The sequence below is a fragment of the Anopheles maculipalpis genome, chromosome 2RL (genome assembly GCF_943734695.1).
Source record: "Anopheles maculipalpis chromosome 2RL, idAnoMacuDA_375_x, whole genome shotgun sequence".
Taxonomy (NCBI): Eukaryota; Metazoa; Arthropoda; class Insecta; order Diptera; family Culicidae; genus Anopheles; species Anopheles maculipalpis.
Genome location: NC_064871.1, coordinates 36,476,760 through 36,497,402, shown reverse-complemented (window position 1 = coordinate 36,497,402; position 20,643 = coordinate 36,476,760). Strand labels below are relative to the sequence as shown.

General features: G+C 39.9%; 2 protein-coding genes across 3 annotated transcripts in view; both read left to right on the top strand.

Annotated features, from left to right (window-relative positions):
* The window catches only part of LOC126558309 (protein similar), a 116,267-nt gene that overhangs the window by 49,391 nt on the left and 46,233 nt on the right, over positions 1 to 20,643 (top strand). The gene's annotated exons all lie outside the window — the stretch shown is intronic.
* LOC126557880 (uncharacterized) overlaps positions 17,525 to 20,643 on the top strand; it is a 237,827-nt gene continuing 234,708 nt past the window's right edge. Inside the window, exon 1 of the mRNA XM_050213788.1 lies at positions 17,525 to 17,530. The gene's annotated coding sequence lies outside the window, so the exon portion shown is untranslated. The remainder of the gene's footprint in view (positions 17,531 to 20,643) is intronic.

Below are 20,643 nucleotides of genomic sequence, written 5' to 3'. Positions count from 1 at the left end.
CCAAGACCTTCAACCAAAAGGCTATGATGCTTCAATGCATCAACATTCTTGTTGCAAGTATCGATCACCTTACGCAGATTAGCACCGTTATCTCGACTAAACTTTGTTAAGCCAAAAAGATTGTCAATGTGTTTTTCTATGACCACACGTTTGTCCTCATACCGTTGCGCAAGGATCTTCCATGCGGCTTCATAGTCGTTGTTGTTCACTAACACTTCGTCAATGATACCTGCTGCCTTTCCGACAAGACTGTTCCGGAGATGGAACAGTTTCAGCGCGGGTTCCTCATGCTTGTATCGGTTCATCACAGCGGTGAACATTGCTTTAAATGCGTACCACTTCTCGTACGAACCATCGAATGTTGGTAAGGGAACATTTAACGGTGGCAGATAAGGCGAAAATTCATGCGAGGTCGATGGCACAACTGAAAGAGTTGCTTCACGTTTGGGCACGGCATCAAAACACATACTTAATTTCAACGAAACTTCGTTGAACTTTCTCTCAAAATCGATGTACAGATTGTTCTGCTGTTCGTCTTCTTCTTTTGAGAGGGACAGTTCGTAGATTTTGCTTTGAATTTCGTTGCACTCATTGTACATGTTTGCCAAAGCCTTTTCTTGGAGCTGTAGGAAGCGCACATTTTTTACGTTGGCATTCGGTTGCCCATCACTATCACATAAGGATGCACACACACGACTAAGCTTGTTGCGCACTCCCTCTCGCTGCTTCACCAAAGCTTGTAGTTGGGCCTCCATTTTGTTGGAAACCTTCTTCACTTCTTGCTGTTGCGACTGTGTTGGTATTGTTGAAGGAGTCGTACGTTTTATCGGTGATCGTTTCACTTTCTTTGACCGAGTAAACGGTGATTGCATTGTCTTTACATTCACACACCTTCACTTGTGCCGGTCCACCATTTGCTTTTGGCAAACCCACGCCACGCCAATCACACGTGGTTTTCGCGAATGTTTCAATGTTCTGTTATTGAGCGGATTACCTTCGATCAGCAGAATGCCTTTATCGAGAGGAATGCCGGCGAATCACACTTTCCGAATCACGGTGCTTTGTTTTCCGGATAGTGCTACTCTGTTTGCATAGTAGCAACGCACTGTCACGTCACTAAGATCCGATCGCGGATCTTCCTTAGTCAAGTGGAAAGCTTTGTAGCAGTTTCCAACGCATCACACTTTCCGAATCACGGTACTTTGTTTTCCGGCTAGTGCTACTCTTTCACAGTAGCGACGCACTGTCACGCCGCTAACACCCGATCGCGGATGTTCCATACACCGATAACACGCGAAACACTACACTGGTTTTCGCATCCGGTTCCGTAGGACCACAATGTCCTTTTTCGAGTGGACTGTATTAGGAGAAAAAAGGAGGAATTTCGGAGCAAAAGGAGAACACGTCCGTTCGCTCAGTTCACTACTTGATTTCTATGTATTTCCATGTATGTGTGACATTACTGTTCGTTGCCCAAAACCATTCCCAAAAAAACATACCGTTGACACATTATGCCCAGATAGCATAACATCCTCCCCGGCGTTGACACATTATGCCCAGGTGGCATAACAACAATGTTCAAAACATTCATGTTAAAATGTATTTCATGTGTAATTAATATTTTAGGAGCTGCTGCTACTAAGCAAGCCAAGTAACCGATGTCTGTCATGTATTTTTCTGGTTTATCGACAAAAGGAGTCTCGTTATATGTCAATACTACATTATTCGTTAAGCAAACAAGATGTCGAATTTGAAGAGTTATAGACCTGAACATAACATCAGAAAGAAGCCAGCAGAAGACATTTTCTATAGTAATTTTAATTTACATTGAAATGCACATAACTTCGCATGAAAGAAAATAATTGTAAATTTTATAGTTCTTCCAACGCTATTAAGGTCATGTGCATTATCGCCATTTTGCTAGCGGAAGCATGTTTTTGTTTTGATACAGTTCCTTTTGCTCTGACGTCATTGGTGAAGGGATGTACACGGTAAAATTATGATTTGAACTGGTTTCATACAACGTGAGCCCTGGTAAGCACAACCGGTGATGTGGTTTTGTTTAACCTTTCTGATGATCTTTTCAAGTTTCATCTCACGCTAACTTTATGTTTGTTTGTTAGCGGAACAGCTGCTGGTTTAGTTTGATTGATTATTGATAGTTTCAAAATTCTCTGTGCAGCAGTAGTGTTTGTTGTGTTTGAATGTTTCCATCAAACGATATAGGAAGAATTTTTGACTGATAAGAGTTTGCACCGTTGCTTTCTTTCCCACTTACAACGTGACACACATGATCCATGAATTGTTTTTTGCAATCATGCCATACAATGCTCACGAGCTCCTATACTAGTTCCGATACTAGCGATTTAAACATTATCATCTGTAAAGAAAACATTCCTTTTTCTAAGGGATTCTAACAGCATTCTAACTACAATCGACGCAGATGTAACGTAATGGAAATATTGCACAAATAAAAGCAATACATGAGTTGTGCAAGTATTGTTTTATTTTATTATGCATTTAACTGTCCAACCGATTATTAAATTTAATTTTTCAATTAGGCCTACGTCGTTTCAATACACCTTTTTAAAAGATTAAAACGAATTTCACCATTTCGTGGTGTATCGAAAACATTTTTATCATCACTTTTTTATTCGATGTAACGATTGATAGAATACTCTATCAATTCAGCACATTTTAAGGGAACCTTCCAAAAACGGTGTTATTGGGTAACGGGGACATTCTGGATTCATTCTTCCTTCACTTTGCATTGCTTAGTTTCGTATCTGTCAGCATGCTACCGTGCTTGGTAGAATTCATCCATATCAAATTAACTGCCAGTGAATAAATTTGAAGAGCAGACAAAAATGACGGTTTTGATTATGAGCAGATTGAAAAACTTGGTGCGTGAAGGATTATGGGCGAGCGAATATTTTCATCATCCGTGGTAGAGTTCGCCAAGTATTGCAGAAAGATGTGTCTGCCAAATTTGAAAAATTAGTTACTCAAAGTAATTTGTAGTAGCTTACGAAAAGTAAAGTAAAAATTCACAATTTTGAGTAAGAGTTCCGATTCTCACTATTCAAACGATCAATTCATCTCTTCACAGTCTTGAATCGTTTTGAAAAAAAAAGGCTTCTTTAAAATCCATTTGATGTCACCTATTCCCTCGTTAAACATTAAACAAAACCACCAATTTAACGCAAATCGTTTGCAGGAAACGGTACACTGCGCAAGTGATGAAATGAAGGTTAGAAGTATGGTCGAAACCCGTCCTTCAATGGCTTAATTAAATTCACTTGAGGGTTACGGTGCGCAAGGAATAAACGAGGAAATGTGAAGAAATGAGGAATTGCGTAATCTCTTCGATCCTATAAGTAAAGTTCCTTTCCTTTCCTTGCATTTTCTAATCCGAGGGTTGATTTAAGGCATTTTTTGTGGAAAAAGGCCATAAACCTTGCCTACAGAGTTAGGTAGAAGCAAACGAAGCTGGAGGAAGCGGGCTAATGCTGGTCTGTTGTTGAATGATGTAGCACGTGGCGTAAAGCAGCAATTTTAGTATTTCATAAAATATCGTCAAACCACGGCTTTTTTTCGGCAGAGGTTCTCAAACATTGGTGATTTTTTTTAAAATTATTTATAGACATAATTTTATTTAAGTAGAACAGTCTGTTGCTGCCAAAAACGCTATGAAAAATAGCAGATTTATTAAATAATGAGTAATTAAATGAAAAACGTAATACGCAAGGCATAGTAAGATTAAAATTAGAACTTATACTCTCTGCCAAGGATGGTTAGCACAGTAAAACCCATCGTAAAGCTAGTCTCTGTTACTTTCTTATCCAATTTCGTTACGGTTTTCTACGATGCCTTACCCCCTCCCACAGCAGTGATTTTCTTGTCCTTCGCTGACATCATTATCTAGTTCGAAGCTTTTCACAGTGAAAATCGACCCTAAGCTTACTACCCTCAGGTTTTGCTGATAAAGCTCCAAGAAGATTGACAGAATTGAAAGGGACGACACAGATGCTTTAAGGAGCTCTGAATGGTGGCAAATTACAAATCAAATTAACATAACTTTTACAACAGCTGCAGCAGTAGCTGGTAGAATACTGCCTTCCAGGCGACTTGCTGCTTCATGCATGCGAACATGTATCGCTCGAAACTTCGCCTTCTGAAGGCAAGTCAATGTCGGTTTTCCTGCCGTCGGTGCTTAGTAATTTTTGGCGGAAATCCGAACGTGGCGCGTGAAACCCATAACGCCACAGCCTTAGGTATGTGTTCGTAACAATGGAATGTTAATCGTACCCTCCTGTTGGTGGGTTTTTACCATCAAATAGCAATGCGGAACATGAACACATGATGCTAGACTTTGGAAAGGAAGTATTTTGTTGTGCTCGAATGTGTGTGTGTGTGTGTGTGTGTGTGTGTGTGTGTGTGTGTGTGTGTGTGTGTGTGTGTGTGTGTGTGTGTGTGTGTGTGTGTGTTCATGTTTAAGTTTCTGTTTCCGCTTCCTCGTGAAAAAGTGAAAGTACAATTACGGCCTGACGCTGTGTTCCACTTGAGAACTAGATCGTTGCTTCCGTGAGCAACAAACAGGAAGCAATCTTTACTGTCTAGTAGAAGTACTAATAAACTTGGTTTCAGAACATAATCAGTGTTGGACACCGGGGAAAAAATATATTTTTGACGATTCTTAATACCCAAAGCTGACCTGAACCTGCTTCCAACCTGATAGATTTATCAATAGCTTCATTCGCCCATTTTTGGCTCTTGTTTAGCAATTTAGTAAGATTATATAAGTGTAACTGCAATGTATATGTACTAAATCAGTTGAATTTTTGGTTGCAAATAGTTTTTTATTCCTCTGCGGATAGTTTTCGATTGATTAACTGGCGTTCAATTTATGACATCTAACAGTACAAGGAAAGCAACCAATCTATTAGCAATATTGACTTTACCTTTTACTTTATGCTGACCGTAATGAAGCTTTCCTGAAGGAACTCTCGGACACAAACGGCGTCGAAAAAAAAGATTCCCTCAATTGACGGTCTGTTAAATGGGATTTTTGTGTACTCTTTATTACCTTTACCATCAAATTTGACCACCCAACCCGAGGTAGCAATTTGGTTCTGTTGTTATAAGGTATATCCCTAACCACAGCTTTCCTTTTGCCATTTTTTCATTCGCTGTTCGGTCCTCTGTAATCCCGGTTTTATGTAGAAGCCATACAAGGTTTATCGTTCATGGTTTGGTAACTTTTTTGCTAGGATAGACAACTTCATTAATTGTAATTCGTTTTTTGTTGTGGCTCATTTTATGTACACACTTGACTATCGTCGTCATTTGCAGTGACATATTTGAACGTTTCATATCTAAGAAGTAATGCAGTAAATCCTTCTTGGAATCGGTGGATCCTTAATAAGCATTTATATTTTTTCTTTCATTTTACGTTTATTTATTTATTATGTGCATGTATGTGTGATAATATGTCTATAAAGCTTTCGCTCTTTGAATTGTGCGGTTTTCAACCATTTTTGAAATTTAATTTTTGGCGTCATCGCGCGCATTTATCCGTTGATTGTGTCCGTCGATAAAAAGATACCGTGAGTCGTACAACATTTTTTAGCCTAGTTCTATCCTCCTCCAAAGAACCTACATCTGTCAACGAGTCACATAAATTAATCACAAAAGTAGCTGTTCTCACGCAACGAAAAAGCGAAATTAAAACGAGCTTCCGTGTGCTCGTGTTGAAGAAGTCACACTTTATTAGAGCAAATATTTAACTCTACACCATATTGCACAACAGGAATACGTTTTTTTTTCTCTTCTGCCTTTTTTCATCAAAGAATGCATTGTTGAAAGGGAAGCCACACTGTGCGTACCACGTCCTTGGACTATTTGTAAAAGAGGAAACTGTTTGGACCTGCCAGGCTTATCAACCGTACCCGATCGGCCCTCGGTTTCTTCTTTGCGAGCCGAAAGCCCATTATTTACCCACAAAATTGAGCAAGAATTTCTAATTTGTGTGTAGAATCCACCCCACCCCTGCTTTGCTTCGTACTTCACGCTGCTTTGTAAAACAGGAGGGTTGAAAAAAAATTGAAATTTCGAAGTAAATAGAGTACACAGTAAAACGAAAAGGTTTCACCAGTCCTCCGAAATTTAGGTGGTGATGGGAATGAAAATATGTGAGCATCCTTTATCCCATTATCTCCCGTGTCCATGCTTGTAACGGAGCGGACGTTTACCATTTTCTACGTTAAATAGTCGATCTTTAATCACGTTAGCTTGGTTTCATTTTGTTCCGGCCCAAATTGCAGCTGCCTATTTTGCTGCAAAATTGGTTTCCTTGATGGTAAATGTTGCGTGTGAACTTGATGGAAGAAATAACAGATCGCATGTTTAATAGTCTCACGTAGTGTCCGCATAAAGTGCCAGATTTGTGCGGAAAAGCTGAGTTGCTATGAACCGACCCAGGCGAAAATCTAAATCTTAGATTTTTCCCCCACAGAATAATCCATGCAAAACCGGGAGTTTATTGGAAGGCTTGAGGTAAGTCAGGCATATTGGAGGTCGTTCGCAGGGCCGCTTTTGAAAATCCGGCAGAAACGTTACGAAAAGCAGCGATACACACAAAGTATCGCATTTCATTCGTGGGGGTTTATTGCTTCAATAAAAAATTAGATTACGGTACCAATTCCCTGGGAGTCTGATCGCGACATAGGCAAGCGAGTTGCGAAAGACGTACACAGCAAGTCTAAGGTGAAGTGATGAAAGCTTTGAAGCTTTTTTTCTGTCTTCTCTGTCTATCTTGAGCAAAAGTCGCAAAGATATAAAACAAACCCGCAATCGCGAAAGAAATTCAAGAAAAAGAAAATTAAATTCAAGAAATTGTAAGATTATAAAATAAGACGCAATATTCCTTTCTGTTCGTATAAACAGAAAATACAAATATGTAGCCGATGTAGCAACATAACCTTTTTCTTTGTCTTTTGTTGAAATCAAACGGAAGCATTTCCGGCGCTTGGAAGCTTCCGGCTACTAAATCGAAGGGTGCGCTTCAGAACAAAGAATTCGTGTGCTGAAGTCATACTATTTTATTCTCTCGCATTCTTCATTTATCGCTAGTTTCATTTGACGAGAAAAAAAAACCACTATGTGCACGCGACATCGTTGACTGGCATCTTTAGTCCCGAAGAGTTCCATAAAAGCCCAGCTCTCTGTAGACATATTAAGCATGCTTCACAAATACAACTTCCCTAATTATCGTCTGGGTAGAAAAATAAACGCCTTGTTCGGCTCGGCAGGGAATGCCTTTGTATGCGTATGGATACGAATCAACTGAACCTGTGTTTGTGCTTGGCAAAGCTTTTCCATCTACCCTTCTACCGGTTGAAGCTAATGGGAAACGAAAAAAAAGTGAAAGTTCGTCATCGCACGAACACTACTTTAGCATACTGACAAGCACCACAACGAGGTAAAAAGGCCAGAAGGCTGTTTAAAAGCGAAAACAACAACGCAAGTGAAAGTAAAACCTGACGCACGCGCCACTCCTGCCATTTTTCTTTATGTGTTTGTGTGTGTGTGTGTGTGTGGGTGAATTGAGTGAGAGATTTGTGAGCGGCATTGCTGAAACTTTTGGCCAAGTTTATTCTGTGGTGTTGGTAAATCCAGAACGAAAAACTATATTTAAGTAATCCAAGAGCCTTTTTCTTTATTTTGTTTGTGTAAAAAAGCTACCAAACCCGATCAAAAATGTGTTGAATATCTTTAACCAATGGCATGCCGGCAAAAGAATAATACGTGACATTACTGTAAAAGTCTGTTGTAGATCTTAATGCATATCTGGTGCATAAAAGAATTCACCAAACCGAAAAACATAAAAAATGTGTCTCATCCATCTTTTGCCTATCGTCGATGGAGGCGCATGGTGCCTTACAAAAGCAAGCTTAGTTTAAATGGAAAACACCCACACTTAAGGGAATGACAAGCAACAACAAATGCAATCTGTAAATTATTGATTACCACTCAGCTGATTTTTGGCCATTCGCAAATGTGGTAGTGAAAGAATTCATCTCACCAACACTAGCGTCGAACGGAACATTTGTTATGATGAGTCCTTCGTTGCTTCGGCTCGGTTGGCTACGAGGAAATTATGCTCAAATCCGGCAAAGCAAAATAAACATCAGCTTCAACCAACCAACAAACATACACACAATGAAGACGAAATCTACCGGCTGGAGGAGTACTGTTGTGGTACCATTGTCTGGTGTAGGAGCATACAGCAGCATACATTCTCCTCCCCTGTCCGTCGTCTTGTCGTCTCCATGAAATTCGTTGCAGTCTGTGAAAATTCTCTGTTAGCAAACGAGCAGGTGGGTGGATGCGAGAAATGGGAAAAAAAACACGAATGGAAGAAAGGAGGGCTAGGTTTTTGGGTTGGGTTTAGGTTTTTGCAGCACTGTTGGCTGTCGGAACGTACCGGCCCGGTAGTCGTCTTTTGCCGTTTGATGAGCCACACGAAACAGTAACATTTGTGCTTTTGTTCTCATTCTTTAATTGTGTTTCAAGTAGTGCAAACAAACGCTCCGCAAATTATTCAACGTGAAGTGCACGGGTGTGTATAAAAAAAGGTGTACTCATTCAAGTGATACTTGAAATTGTGTATGTCTATGTAATGTAAACGAGAGCAGGGAAGACGGTTACATATTGATTCTCAAGCGTTCCCGAAATACATGTTCCCGAAGGTGTAAATCTTGTAACATCTTGAGGGTTGGAAAAGCTCCCCGTTAGTGTTAGTGTTCAGTGATGTTGTATTACATAACGAAGCAAACGGAAAGACTGCACTTGTATGTATTGTTTGAACTTGAGAATGAAGTATTAAAAACTGTGAAAATTGAATGCCGAAAATCGGTGTTAAGCTGTCAAAATAGTATTCTTCAAAGATTAAACTGTTAAAGTGAAATTGTAATTAATAACAATTTTATTATCATAAAATTTAAGGAAAAGGTAAATATAAGACGGTGTTACATTCATGGTAATTGACAATAAGTTAATTTGTTTTTTCCGAAGCGGACATATTGCTGTTGAAAATAAACTGATTTCAATTTGATGATGCATAACTAAATCCATTATCAATTATAGTTTTCATATTTTTGATTATTCATGTTATTAAATGAAACAAGATAACAAAACGCAAGCTACGACTGTTTTTTTTTTTTTTTTGTACTTTACAAAGAAATAACTTCGTAAAGGACTAGAATAAAAGCTCACGGATCTCTTAACATTTAAAACCATTGTAATCCTCTTATAAATGTATTCTACTAGCACTACTTTGGATGCTTTTTTCCTTACGATTGCTACCATGCAGCTGGAAGTGAATTAAAATGCCTCATTAGATAGCTATCTCACGTACACGGGCTTATACATACATCAAGCTGAACGAAGATTAATGCTTTTTCGTTGGTGATGTTTTTTGTGTAATGCCTGGAATTTTCTCTAGGCATGTCATACTGTGGAAAGGAATGATGCAGTCTTTTAACTGCAAAAATAACATCAACAAAAGAAGTATTGAATTTCTGTGAGTATCAAGATACGCATTGTCAATTTACTTCACACGCATAACCGTCTAATATATTTTTATGTATTTATGAAATATAAATAACATTGATAAAAATATCTAGAAATATTTAATTTTATCTCAGCGACCATACGGAATTTAGACAGAATATTGGACTTTTTTTTATTGATGTCTGAATAATGTGTTTAGCTATCTGGGAAGGTCCAGCGCTACCAGCGTCGGTCTTCACACGACAGGTATTGAATCCAGTCCAAATCACCTCACCGTACGTAGGACTGACTCCTCAGCTATGGGTTAAACGAAAGTAAGGAATGTCTTTAAGGCCCGGGATCTCTCGAAGTTGTTGAGTCACAAAAGAAAGAAGAAGAAGAAAGAAGAAGCCAGCAAAACAATACTCAAAGCTACTTCAACAGCAAAATGTGCTTCAAATCACACTCAGTGTTTGTTATACATTTTTCTACTAGAATTAATGTGACTAGTAAACAAAGAAAGTACAAAACAATGCAACGAAGGTGTGTTATTTTTTCTTTCTTAACATCTCATTGCTATCTTCTATCGTCAGTTGACTGTTTAGCCATTCGCCTTTAATGAGCTAAGCATGTAAGCGGGCTTTTCAATTTTGCATTTTTTGTTTGCCGATCCCGTTAAGACGCTTGGCCAAATTAATTACAAAACTTTGACATTTCCCGTAAACTGCCAATAAAGGTCAATAATGAGTTTAATGAAGGAGGGCGCAGTTTGTGGCACGTCTGTGTAAGCAAGGTGAGAGAAAAAAAAGTAATGGAAACTTCCTCATCATCATGATGAGGTAGGTGGTTAGAAAAGTCCTATATTGATGTATCGGAAATAAAGGAGCGAATAAATGTCGCTGTATATCTCCAGTGAAACCATTCCATTGTGTGCTATTTACTGATTATGGTTACTTTCTATTAGTCTCCAGAGTGTCTGTGGAAATATTCGCGCTTTTCACTGCCAGCAGAAAATTTCCTCGACAGCACATTTTTGCAGAAAATTTAACTTTTAATTGGACATTATTTATAGGCCGACGGGATTTTTAGCAGGCGCTGGGGTTTTTGGGACTACGCTATTTACCAGCAGCGACGTTGACGGGGGCGGACGAACTGTTGTTGAATTTTACCCATTTCATCCAGCGTTCTTTTCCCATTTTGCAACGCCTCGGTTGAACTTCGTTCGACCTGAGTGCTTACTTCCCTTCGTGAAGTACTTATTTACAACGCAAAGCGCTGGTGATGGGAATGGTACCGTTCTCTTGAAATTAAACCACCACACAAAAGCTTTAAGTGGCTTTAATTAAATTTTCAATTACGAAAATTAGGTTCGCTGTGTTGAAGAGCGGATTTGGCTGCTAAGATTTACTAGGCGCCTCCATCAACACAGGTTGTGTTGGTTAGATGCTTTTCTTCACATCTCTCTCTCATGTTACACACCCTGTAAGATCGAATATTGAATAGATTTTCCTAATACTTATATTTAATTTCTTTGATACACTGGGTTTTATTGAAAACTTTAACAGTAGTACTTATTATTATTTGAGAATTTTAATGCAAATTTAAAGGATTATAATGGACCGATAACGCAAAGCAGTTGAAAGCGAAAGTTGTCTGCGACTATTACAAATATCAATAGTAAAATAAAATTCTAGGTAGAAGACACAGACTCAAACAGATATGAGGTGTACACAAAAGAGCATAAACTAAGCCATTGAAGAACCGTACGACTCCCTATGCAATCCTCGCATTTAGTGGAAAAAAAGCAAGCTTTCTACCAGCAGCACTTGTATTTTGAAATGCACATTCAACGTACCAATGGGCAAGAGAAAGAGAACTGATGCTTCGACAGAAAAGGAACAAAAACGAAAGTGTCTACACGCGCGGCGTCTGAGCATGCGGCCTTGCGAAGACCTTGAACTACGGTTCCAAGGCAACATACGTTCATGTTCAGCGGTGCACCAATACGAAAGCAAATTTATCAACGGTGGCGTTGAATACGTCAATAAGAGCGAGCCCACGAAAATCAAACTGGATCGCTCGCAGGAAACAGCAACGATAGGCTCTTCCGGGCTAGATGCCAGATCTCAGTGGTAAAGTGTGGTGACGATAAAACAGCAAAAAATGCAACTCATACTATCAAGGCTCAAGCTTGCTAGCAAATTATGAGTATACTTTCTGTTTCATTTTGAGTGGAAAAATCGGTGAGAAAATGTGAGAGAGTTTCCCCTGGCTAAAGGCACACTGGCACACTACCACAGTGAAGCTGCCCGTTTATTTCCGACTGCCTCAACAATGTAGCTTCTCCTAGCGGCTGTTTCCTTCTCCGAAACGAAAATCATCTATCCGTATACCGACACACTCACACACACACACAGACGCATACGAAAAATTGGGATTTTTGTTGTTTAGAGACAAAGAACTTTCTAGAACCGGATGTTGGCGAGGTATCGTAATGTGCCAGTTAGAGCTTTATATACAACAGCACAGACTTGGAAGCGAACCGTAGAAATTCGGAAAGTAAAGAAAAAATCTCAAAACCGTTTCCGTGCTGACTTCCTCCCGGTGGGAAGGAGTGCTTAAGTTTTTCTTTACTACCGTTAAGGGGTAGCCTGGCGGAGGCTGACAATTCTCTCCGTCTGCAAAGCGGATTCGGGACTTTCCTTTTCAAAAGACATAACAGAAGTGTACTTTACACGATCAAACGTTTGTTCTTTCCTTTAGGGATTGGTGCACCTAGCATGCTGTTCTGGTATTTACTTTTAAGGGGACAGCGTGTCCACAGACACACACTTGTGTTGGTCATTATTACTTTGCGAGTGAGAGTCGCTATTTTGTAACGTTTTTGTGGATTCTTGTTTGCACAATTTTCGCTTTGTCCAAGACGATCGTAACACTGTGCGATTGCTGACACTGACGCAGCTTCCTGCATGCCACCGGTGAAGTTAGCTCCAGTAGTTTGTTTTGCTAGAAGCTACTAAAACCGGCAAAAGTTTTCTGTTAGGATAGGCGTAATTTATCGCTTACCATCGTTGCGTAGGGTGAAATGTAGCGAGCTGACGTCTGTATATCAATCGGTCACCTGACTAGGCTCACTGGAACATTATTGCTCAATTTGTAGAAGGAAACAAAAAGGAAAACGTGTTTTATTATTACTAAAACTTAGACACACCAAATGAAACTTCCTCAATGAATGTATGCCAAATGTTATTTGTATCTTTTTCCGAATAAGATTGCCTGCCCGTGTCATAGCACTGTCGTCTTTAGCGTGTAGCGAAGAAAAAGTTTCCCATCGCAAACTTTCTCCTATCGCTCGGTATAGACAGTATACAAACTCTTTTCGGTCGATTGGTTGAGTTTTCTCCTTCCTGCCACAAAAGATGGCCCAATTCAACGCACGCTTTCGCCCATATTATTGCACGCTTTTGTGTATTTCGCCGAAACGTATACGAGAGTTGCACAAGTTTTATCTCGATGAGATTCTATCAGTTAACAAGCTTCTTTTTGTTTTTGTTTTGCCAATAATAGTTAAATATCGGCGCGTGTGATTACGGCTCCGTTTGGTTGGATAACTCGTCCGTAAATCTAATTATGTGTACAAGTCCAATGGTCCTTCACGGTGGTGTGCCAACGGGCCAAAGCATTTTGCTGTACCCGTGTTAATAACACCGGGAAAGTGCGAGTGGCATGTATATGCGGATAGCAAGTTGGAAAAGGCACGCTAGATGCTAGACCGACTAACCGTGTACCGACCGCTGGAAGGTAGCGTTTATTTTTGCGTAAACCTCCCACCCGGCACTAACAATACTAAACCAAAGCCAGACGCTATCGATTAGTTTGGGTCTGAACCCAAACAATGAAACCTACGTAATTGGTGACCCTTTGGTCAAATTTGTGTATGTGTGTGTGTTTATATTTTCGCATGAGGAAGGCACCAAGCAGGTTTCTCGAACGCTAACGTTGCTTCCGGACCGATGGCCCTTCAAAATCCCTCCATCAAATCTACACCAACAGCCCACCAAAGTTGGGACGGAAATATTCTTTGTTGGTGATGATGAGTCGGGCTGGATTTGACGCAGGATTTTCACCTCCAGAGGGGGTGTAGTACAAGCACGGAAATCAAAATGTTCGGCCTGTCAAGCAAACGAAGCTAGAAGCTTCGATACTGTTCCGTCCATCGGTACCAGGTATCGTAGGTAGATGGTGTAAAGTGAAATTAAACTCACATTAAGTTGGAGCCAGATTAGTGCACTTAATTGTTGGCTTTGTTTATTCCTCTTACTCTGTCCCTTGTATTTCTTGCTTTTGTAGCACACCAACCATAGCACCATTAATTGCTTCTTCGATCTCTTGAAGTGGGGAATATCTTCATAAAGGTACACGTTCATCCTGGTCGATTGTTAATTCGATGCTATTTGTTTGAGCTCAAAGTTGATTGTGTGCAAGATGATGTTGTGCTTCGCTTGGCAAGTCGAAGAGGAAGCTCGTTTATACCTGGGGTATGAGAAAATTGCTTTCTTGAGATTTCGGTAAGCTTCGCATGGAGTGTTGATACTAATTCGCCCCTCAGGGGAGTATTGTAATGGTTTACATTATGTACAGGGGAATTGTGTTATGATGATCGACAAAGAAACACGTTAAGCTTTTCACATCAAGCTTAAAAAGTCCGTGATATCACATTATCAAAATGCTCCCCGATATTATACAAAACAAACCAATTGTCTAAAAGTGTTCGGTTCGTGCAAAAAGCACTCTGATCGATTCCTATCGGAATGGGCATTCTTTTCAATTCGCTTCCCATTGCCATGTGTTTATTTATTTGTTATTTATCTGACATATCTCCGGAGCCTGTCACCTGTCAGATTGATAAATGTAGTGGGGTGTGAAATAAACGTGCATTCTTTTGCTCTCGCACTCATGCTTAATGGAGAAGATTTTTACGCTTTTGGTGATGTGTGATTTTGACTATTAACCAAATATCTGAATACGGCTGCACACTTTTCTGGAACTCACGTCACGTATCATTGTGAAAACGAAAGCCAAAATTGGATATCCTTTTCTATGCATCCATGCCACGGTACGAACGGTTGTTTATCTTAGGTTTTGGATCGTTTGATTAGTCCTGGGTGTAGAAATGTTATTTTTTTTACGAGAACCAACCATTCAACCATCGGTACACTTGTGTATGATACGTTGATTATCGTCCATCGCGTTTGTGCATAAGGAAATTAAAGCTATAACATTTTTCTTTCGCCCCTTTTGCTTTCTATGACAGCAAAAAGATATGTGCTCCAGAAATTGAAACGACATTTGATGACTTGCGCATGATAGGGCACAATCTACCTGCGTTGGGGTTCCATTCGGAAAGATCTCCCAGAAAGTGAAAGCTAACGAATACAATAAAACCTATCTACCACCGGCAAGCCCTAGATTCCAGCATCCTGGTCGATTTGCCCACAGGAAAGGCAAAATAACGACTTTCCCTCATGACATCCCTGGCAACTTTGTCAAATAAGCGAAGGAAGACGGTGAAAGTAAAGGAAAAGAATTTATTTTCATTCCGCCCAGGCTGCCAATTTGTTCGATCGTCCTTGTTGTACCATACTACAATAATAGCGACAGGTTCGCCGGCTCTCGATGCGTAAATGGTTGAACGCCTACGCTTAAAACCGGAGAAAGAAGAGGCAGCGCGTATGCATTTCCTTTATTGTTCATTTCTTTGTGCCTTCTTAAAGTGTTTCGTGATAAAACACACACACACACTCACAAACCTTTCTACCCAACTTCTCACGCTTAAATGTGAAGTAAGGATACGGTACGTGAAATACCATCACGCTGTGGTTAAAGTTTTCCCCCGATGAGGAAAATGCAATCAATATATAAAAAAGTAAGACGTACAACTTGTGGACATGTTCTCACACACCGACCCATTCCCAGGTACAGGTAGATTGTGCAGAGGCAAAAATACTTGAAATTCCTGAATTACATTTTACCGTTCATTCTACCGCATCCCTCAGGGGGGGGGGGGGGGTGGTTTTGCTCGAATGACTTTTTTTGGTAAAGTTTTTATCCTTTATCAATTGGTTCTGGAGCTGAAACGCCCGGATCCAGATACCTCCCAAAAGACCATCGTAGCAGCTGATTCGCGAATCGGGGCACAGAAGTAAACCATGCTTGCCATTATAAGTTATGCAGGAAATGTTCCACTTCATCGCTAATCCTGCGGAATGTGAGCCTTTTGGTACTTTTTTTTTACTATTTGTTGAACCTAGCAAAGTCATTCAGCGTGGTCGATCTGCTACGGTGAAAAGGGTGCCCGAAATGGACTTCATTTATACTGCTTCAGGGAGGATATTGTCCATTGTGAATCAACGTTTCTTTATCTATTTTTCTTATTTAAAATAACGAAATTTAAAAATTAAAAAAATACGTTGCTTCACAAAATATCCTCGTAGATTGTTAGCGACAAAACACTTCTAACCCATGTGTGTTCAATATCCAATCGGTTAAATCGACCTGTCGTATCGAATGACGGTGTGTGACGGTTACGGTTTCGATTTCTTGGCGTGATTGTTTTATTGTCTTTTCTTGCAACAGTTCAAATATCTCAAAACTCTTCCCCACGCCAGCTGTCAATTACCAGCTACAGCTCACTCAATTTTTCTGCGTTCTTTCCCATCCATGTCCATGTAGAGATAACAAGTTTATCTGTGAAAATGATAGAGCATTCAAAGTAAAAAGAAATCATCCTGTTTAGTTTTAGATATCGGTAGTAACTTTTTATCGTGATTTGACGAACATATTATACAGGATTAACTGGTTTAAATTCTCGCCTCTTCAAGTGTCTTCATGTTTAAGAAACATTCTGTTAAATGTTTCCAGGAAAATGAAAATCTTCCGAAACATTCCTTCCATACGTGCGACACAGTTCGTTTTCCCATATTGTCATTCGTTCGACAGGACCAGTCTCTAACCATAGGACTTTTCCTCTGTTTGATACTTTCTTGCAGGACCCTTGAGTATATTGTTATGTTTACCCTGCGTCATTGCGTATGTGAGACGGGAACCTATATGGACGAAGTATGCGTTTGTCAGTTTTTCCATTTTTATCTGCCTCAATCAGATATCCATTTCAATTGGATACAATTCAATTCCCATGCTTGAATGGTTGGGATGGAGGTTATGAAAAACGAAGAACGAAAATGTCAACTTATTTATCGTGGTGTAGTTTGATTTGTACATTTCTTTATTTTTTCCAATGCTCTCGGTAGGTCTACCGATCGGATTTATGTGTGTCCTTTTTTTTTTTTAGAGCATGGCATCCAGATGTTTGTAATGTAAAAACTTTATTCCTATTTCTCCAGAAGCTGCTTCAGCTAGCAGCTGTTTGTAGTTAAGTTTTGTTAAATTAAATGAAACTAAAGAATTGTCCTCAGTGTTTAGTTACACGTTCCTATCGATCATCGGTGCCCCTAGCCCACCAAAATTAAACACGCTCATGGAAGTATCAATAAAAAAGACATTACTCTAATTGTTTTCGATACAGATTCATAAAGATTCCCGCCAGCCCGCCACCGACGCTATCTGATTATGCTGCTATAGATTGGAAAATTTCGGCAGCAATAAATAATCCGATTCCGATCATAACGCTTCGAGGGGCTGAGGCTCGACGAATGTTTTGTTTCCGCCGTCAGAAGGACCAAATGGTCCGTTCCACACATTCCTCTTAGCGAACGCATTGATGATGCCGGGCTGCGTACTCCGCTGGTGTGCGCCAACGGCAGTACAAAGATGTGAGGGCTGGACGCATTATGCATGCTGAACCTTTCGGTCTCGTAGGAGATACGGCAATGTGCCTATAAAACTGGCAACGAAAATAACGATAAACGATATCTTTTGAGTCTCTGTTCTTGTCGTTCACGTACATCTACAACAGCATGTGCGTTCGAAGGAACGAAGATCTATGACGGTTAGATGTCGTTGCGCATCACTAACGACAGATGGCGCTCGAGTGTGCGTTGAACAGGTAGGGAGCAGCATGTTGGTTTCTCTGTTGTGTATATTTACGCATGAATGTTTTCACTCACGAAAAAGTATACACACGTCCACATCAACTACGAGCCAAACTTGTAGTCGAACAATCGCGAGAGGCATTTGAAAACGTCGGGTACAGGTAGGAAACGATCTTTATCAAAAAACCATGAATGTAATTTTCCAAAAGGGTATTCCATAAATCTATCTCGGGGCGCGAGCGGTTAAGAGCACACGAAACGGTATGATATATTGGTCCATGCTCAGACGATAAGTACCTATGCATCGGTAGTTTCAGAGTGTTGTTTCGTTTTGAACAATGTTTTTACAACTCACCTTAGTTCCTCACCACAGCCACTTTTGGAACTTTCTTAACTCCCAAAAGTTGTTTAGATATTTCAATTCCTCCATTCCTTCCACAAGCGTAATACATTTATCAGGGCTTTAGTGGGATGCTGGCTTCACATGCATTACCACTAAATTTATCATTAATCAATTATTCTCAGAAACTTTCTTCGACTAGTTTGAGGCTAATCGGTGGTAAGCCTCTTTCGCTCGTCCAACGATTTGCAAGAGGATTATCAGTGGTCCTAGATTAAAACCAATGACCACAGCTGGCAGCATGCTGAGAATCGAATCCATCCACAAAAGCCTTTGGCTGCCGTTGCTGAATGTTTTTTGTTGTTGTTCTGTTGATTTGTTCCTTTCCCCCCCCCCTGGACGGTGATAATAGGCCACTATCAACATCCGTCATGGAATGATAATGTTTACGTTTAGCTAGCTAATCCACTTCACTGTAAGCTACTTGGCAAGGTTGAACTGGCACGAGGCTTGCCGATAGATGCGGCTTTCATGCTGGTTTTCGCAATGCTATCAGCTCACAATTCTTCCGCCTCGATGTAGGGATTCGTTTGCTAAAGCAAGAGAATAATGGTATTGATTTTGGACGCTAATTATGTTATCTTTTGAAGATTTTGTTTAGCTTTAGATCTTATCATTGCTAGCTAGCATCAAAGTTAAAGTAGGTTTATTATTAATAACTGCATTTGTTAAAGCTGATTGCACCTTTGGAGCAGATAAACAATGATCGAAATATTTAAAATGATGATTAATTTAGTTTCTTATTTTAATTATCAACATTTAACACACACACCAAGGTAATTTTCCTCTAAGTTAAACAATGCAGAATGTAGGGCGAACCAAATCCAGATGCTATTAATTTATAACTTTCGTCTGCAAGCATTCGCTCTGAAGTGTAAATGTATCTGAGAAAAAAAAAGTACGAGTAAAAGCTGAAACATATCTTCATTTCCAACCTACTACTCGAGCTTCCATAACCGTAAAGGTTAGGGCGCACCAGTTACTTTGCTGCCGCTACTACCGCACTTCATATAATTTTATCGTCTTGTTTTTCTGGCACACCGTGAACGTGCAGGATTTGCTGGCTGTAAATGCTTCGTATATGTACCGGAAACGAATTTGGCTCTCGTACGCGTACGCGGCTAAAGGTTGGTCGGTGGCGAAAAATCCGGATTGAAGATTTTCCCCAATTCTGGAGGTGTGCGAGTTTATTTTGCGCTATTGCCTGCGTTCGGTGTATGATTTGTCGCCTGTTTGCGCGGGTGAAAATTTCTAACGAAGAAAAATCGTGGCCATCAATCCAAATAGAATATCAAACAATCCTTCGTACGAAACAGAAGAAATAGGAAGTAAATAAGGTTTGATCTCCTTTTTTGAAGAACAGATTCTGAGGAAGATGTTTATCGATTTTCTCGACACATGTGATGTTTCTTATAGCGTTATTAACTGATACATTGCGTAGATTATGTAGATTATTTAATTATTTGATTAGCAATATAGTACATTGTCTCTTATCAACCTTAATTTTATTTACGAAATATTAACTTATCAATATATATTTCGGGGATTCAACGATTGAAGTTAAAATAAAGGCCTTTTGAGAATTTTAGGGTTTTTTAAAGATGTAAATCACAACATCGTGGATTGTGTTTTTACCATTCAAAGAATTTGTCATTCTTAAAAACTACCGCTGCGAAATGATAATCTCACGTGCACATACGTAGTCGGTGCAATGCCGCCTGCGTAAATTCTAATTGAAGCATGGTATTTGTAAATAGCATTTTATTGCTGTAGGCGACATGTGTGTGCATTTTTTATTTTGTATCTCTGAATATCGGAACATCGTGACTGTGTTCGTTAGATGCACCAGAAATTACGCCATTGCATTCGCCTGAACGCCTGTATTTGTAACAATACTATCGGCTTTTGCTACCACATCTGTTGAGTCAGTAGTGGTGCATTCGCCGACGCATATTCAATTTCATGCCCAAGCCCTACAACACAACAACCGGAACACACATACGTGCTTCTGGACACGGCATAGAATGAACAGTATCATTGCAGCTCGTGTGTGTGTGCGTGCGTGCTGTGCATCAACTGCAAGTGCAACACGTGACTTGGGTTGTAGCAGAGAAAATGCAAAAACAAAGCCGCAACCTCGTGACCGGTAAATACTGGATAGTGACGGTACGGGAACGTTTGTAGTCGCCAGAGACGAGACAAACAACGGAGCACAGGGACTGAAGAATGACGCCTTGCGGGTGCATTTGTGCAAGAACGTTCCGACAAACGAGAACCACCGTAGGAGGCCGCGCGGCTCACGAGTACGGTGAATGGAATATTTTTTTAATAGATTATTTGCCATTACGTAACGCCGAGCGTAAGCGTCCATGCCGGCCGCGTGTGTATAGTACGGATTAGTATGAGCTGTAGAGTAAATTATTTTTCCTACTGAATCAGTTCGTTTTGCTGTTGTAAAATTGCTGATTATGAGTCATTTGTTTTGAAAAGATAAGATTTTATTACTGATCCAGATGCCCAAGCAATTAATCATGAAATTTCCAGGAGTCGCTTCGAAAGGTGATCTATTTCCGACTATTTTAAATACGTCCAACGATTTCACTATGCTTCTAACATACTCTTTAACATGTTTGTTTGTCT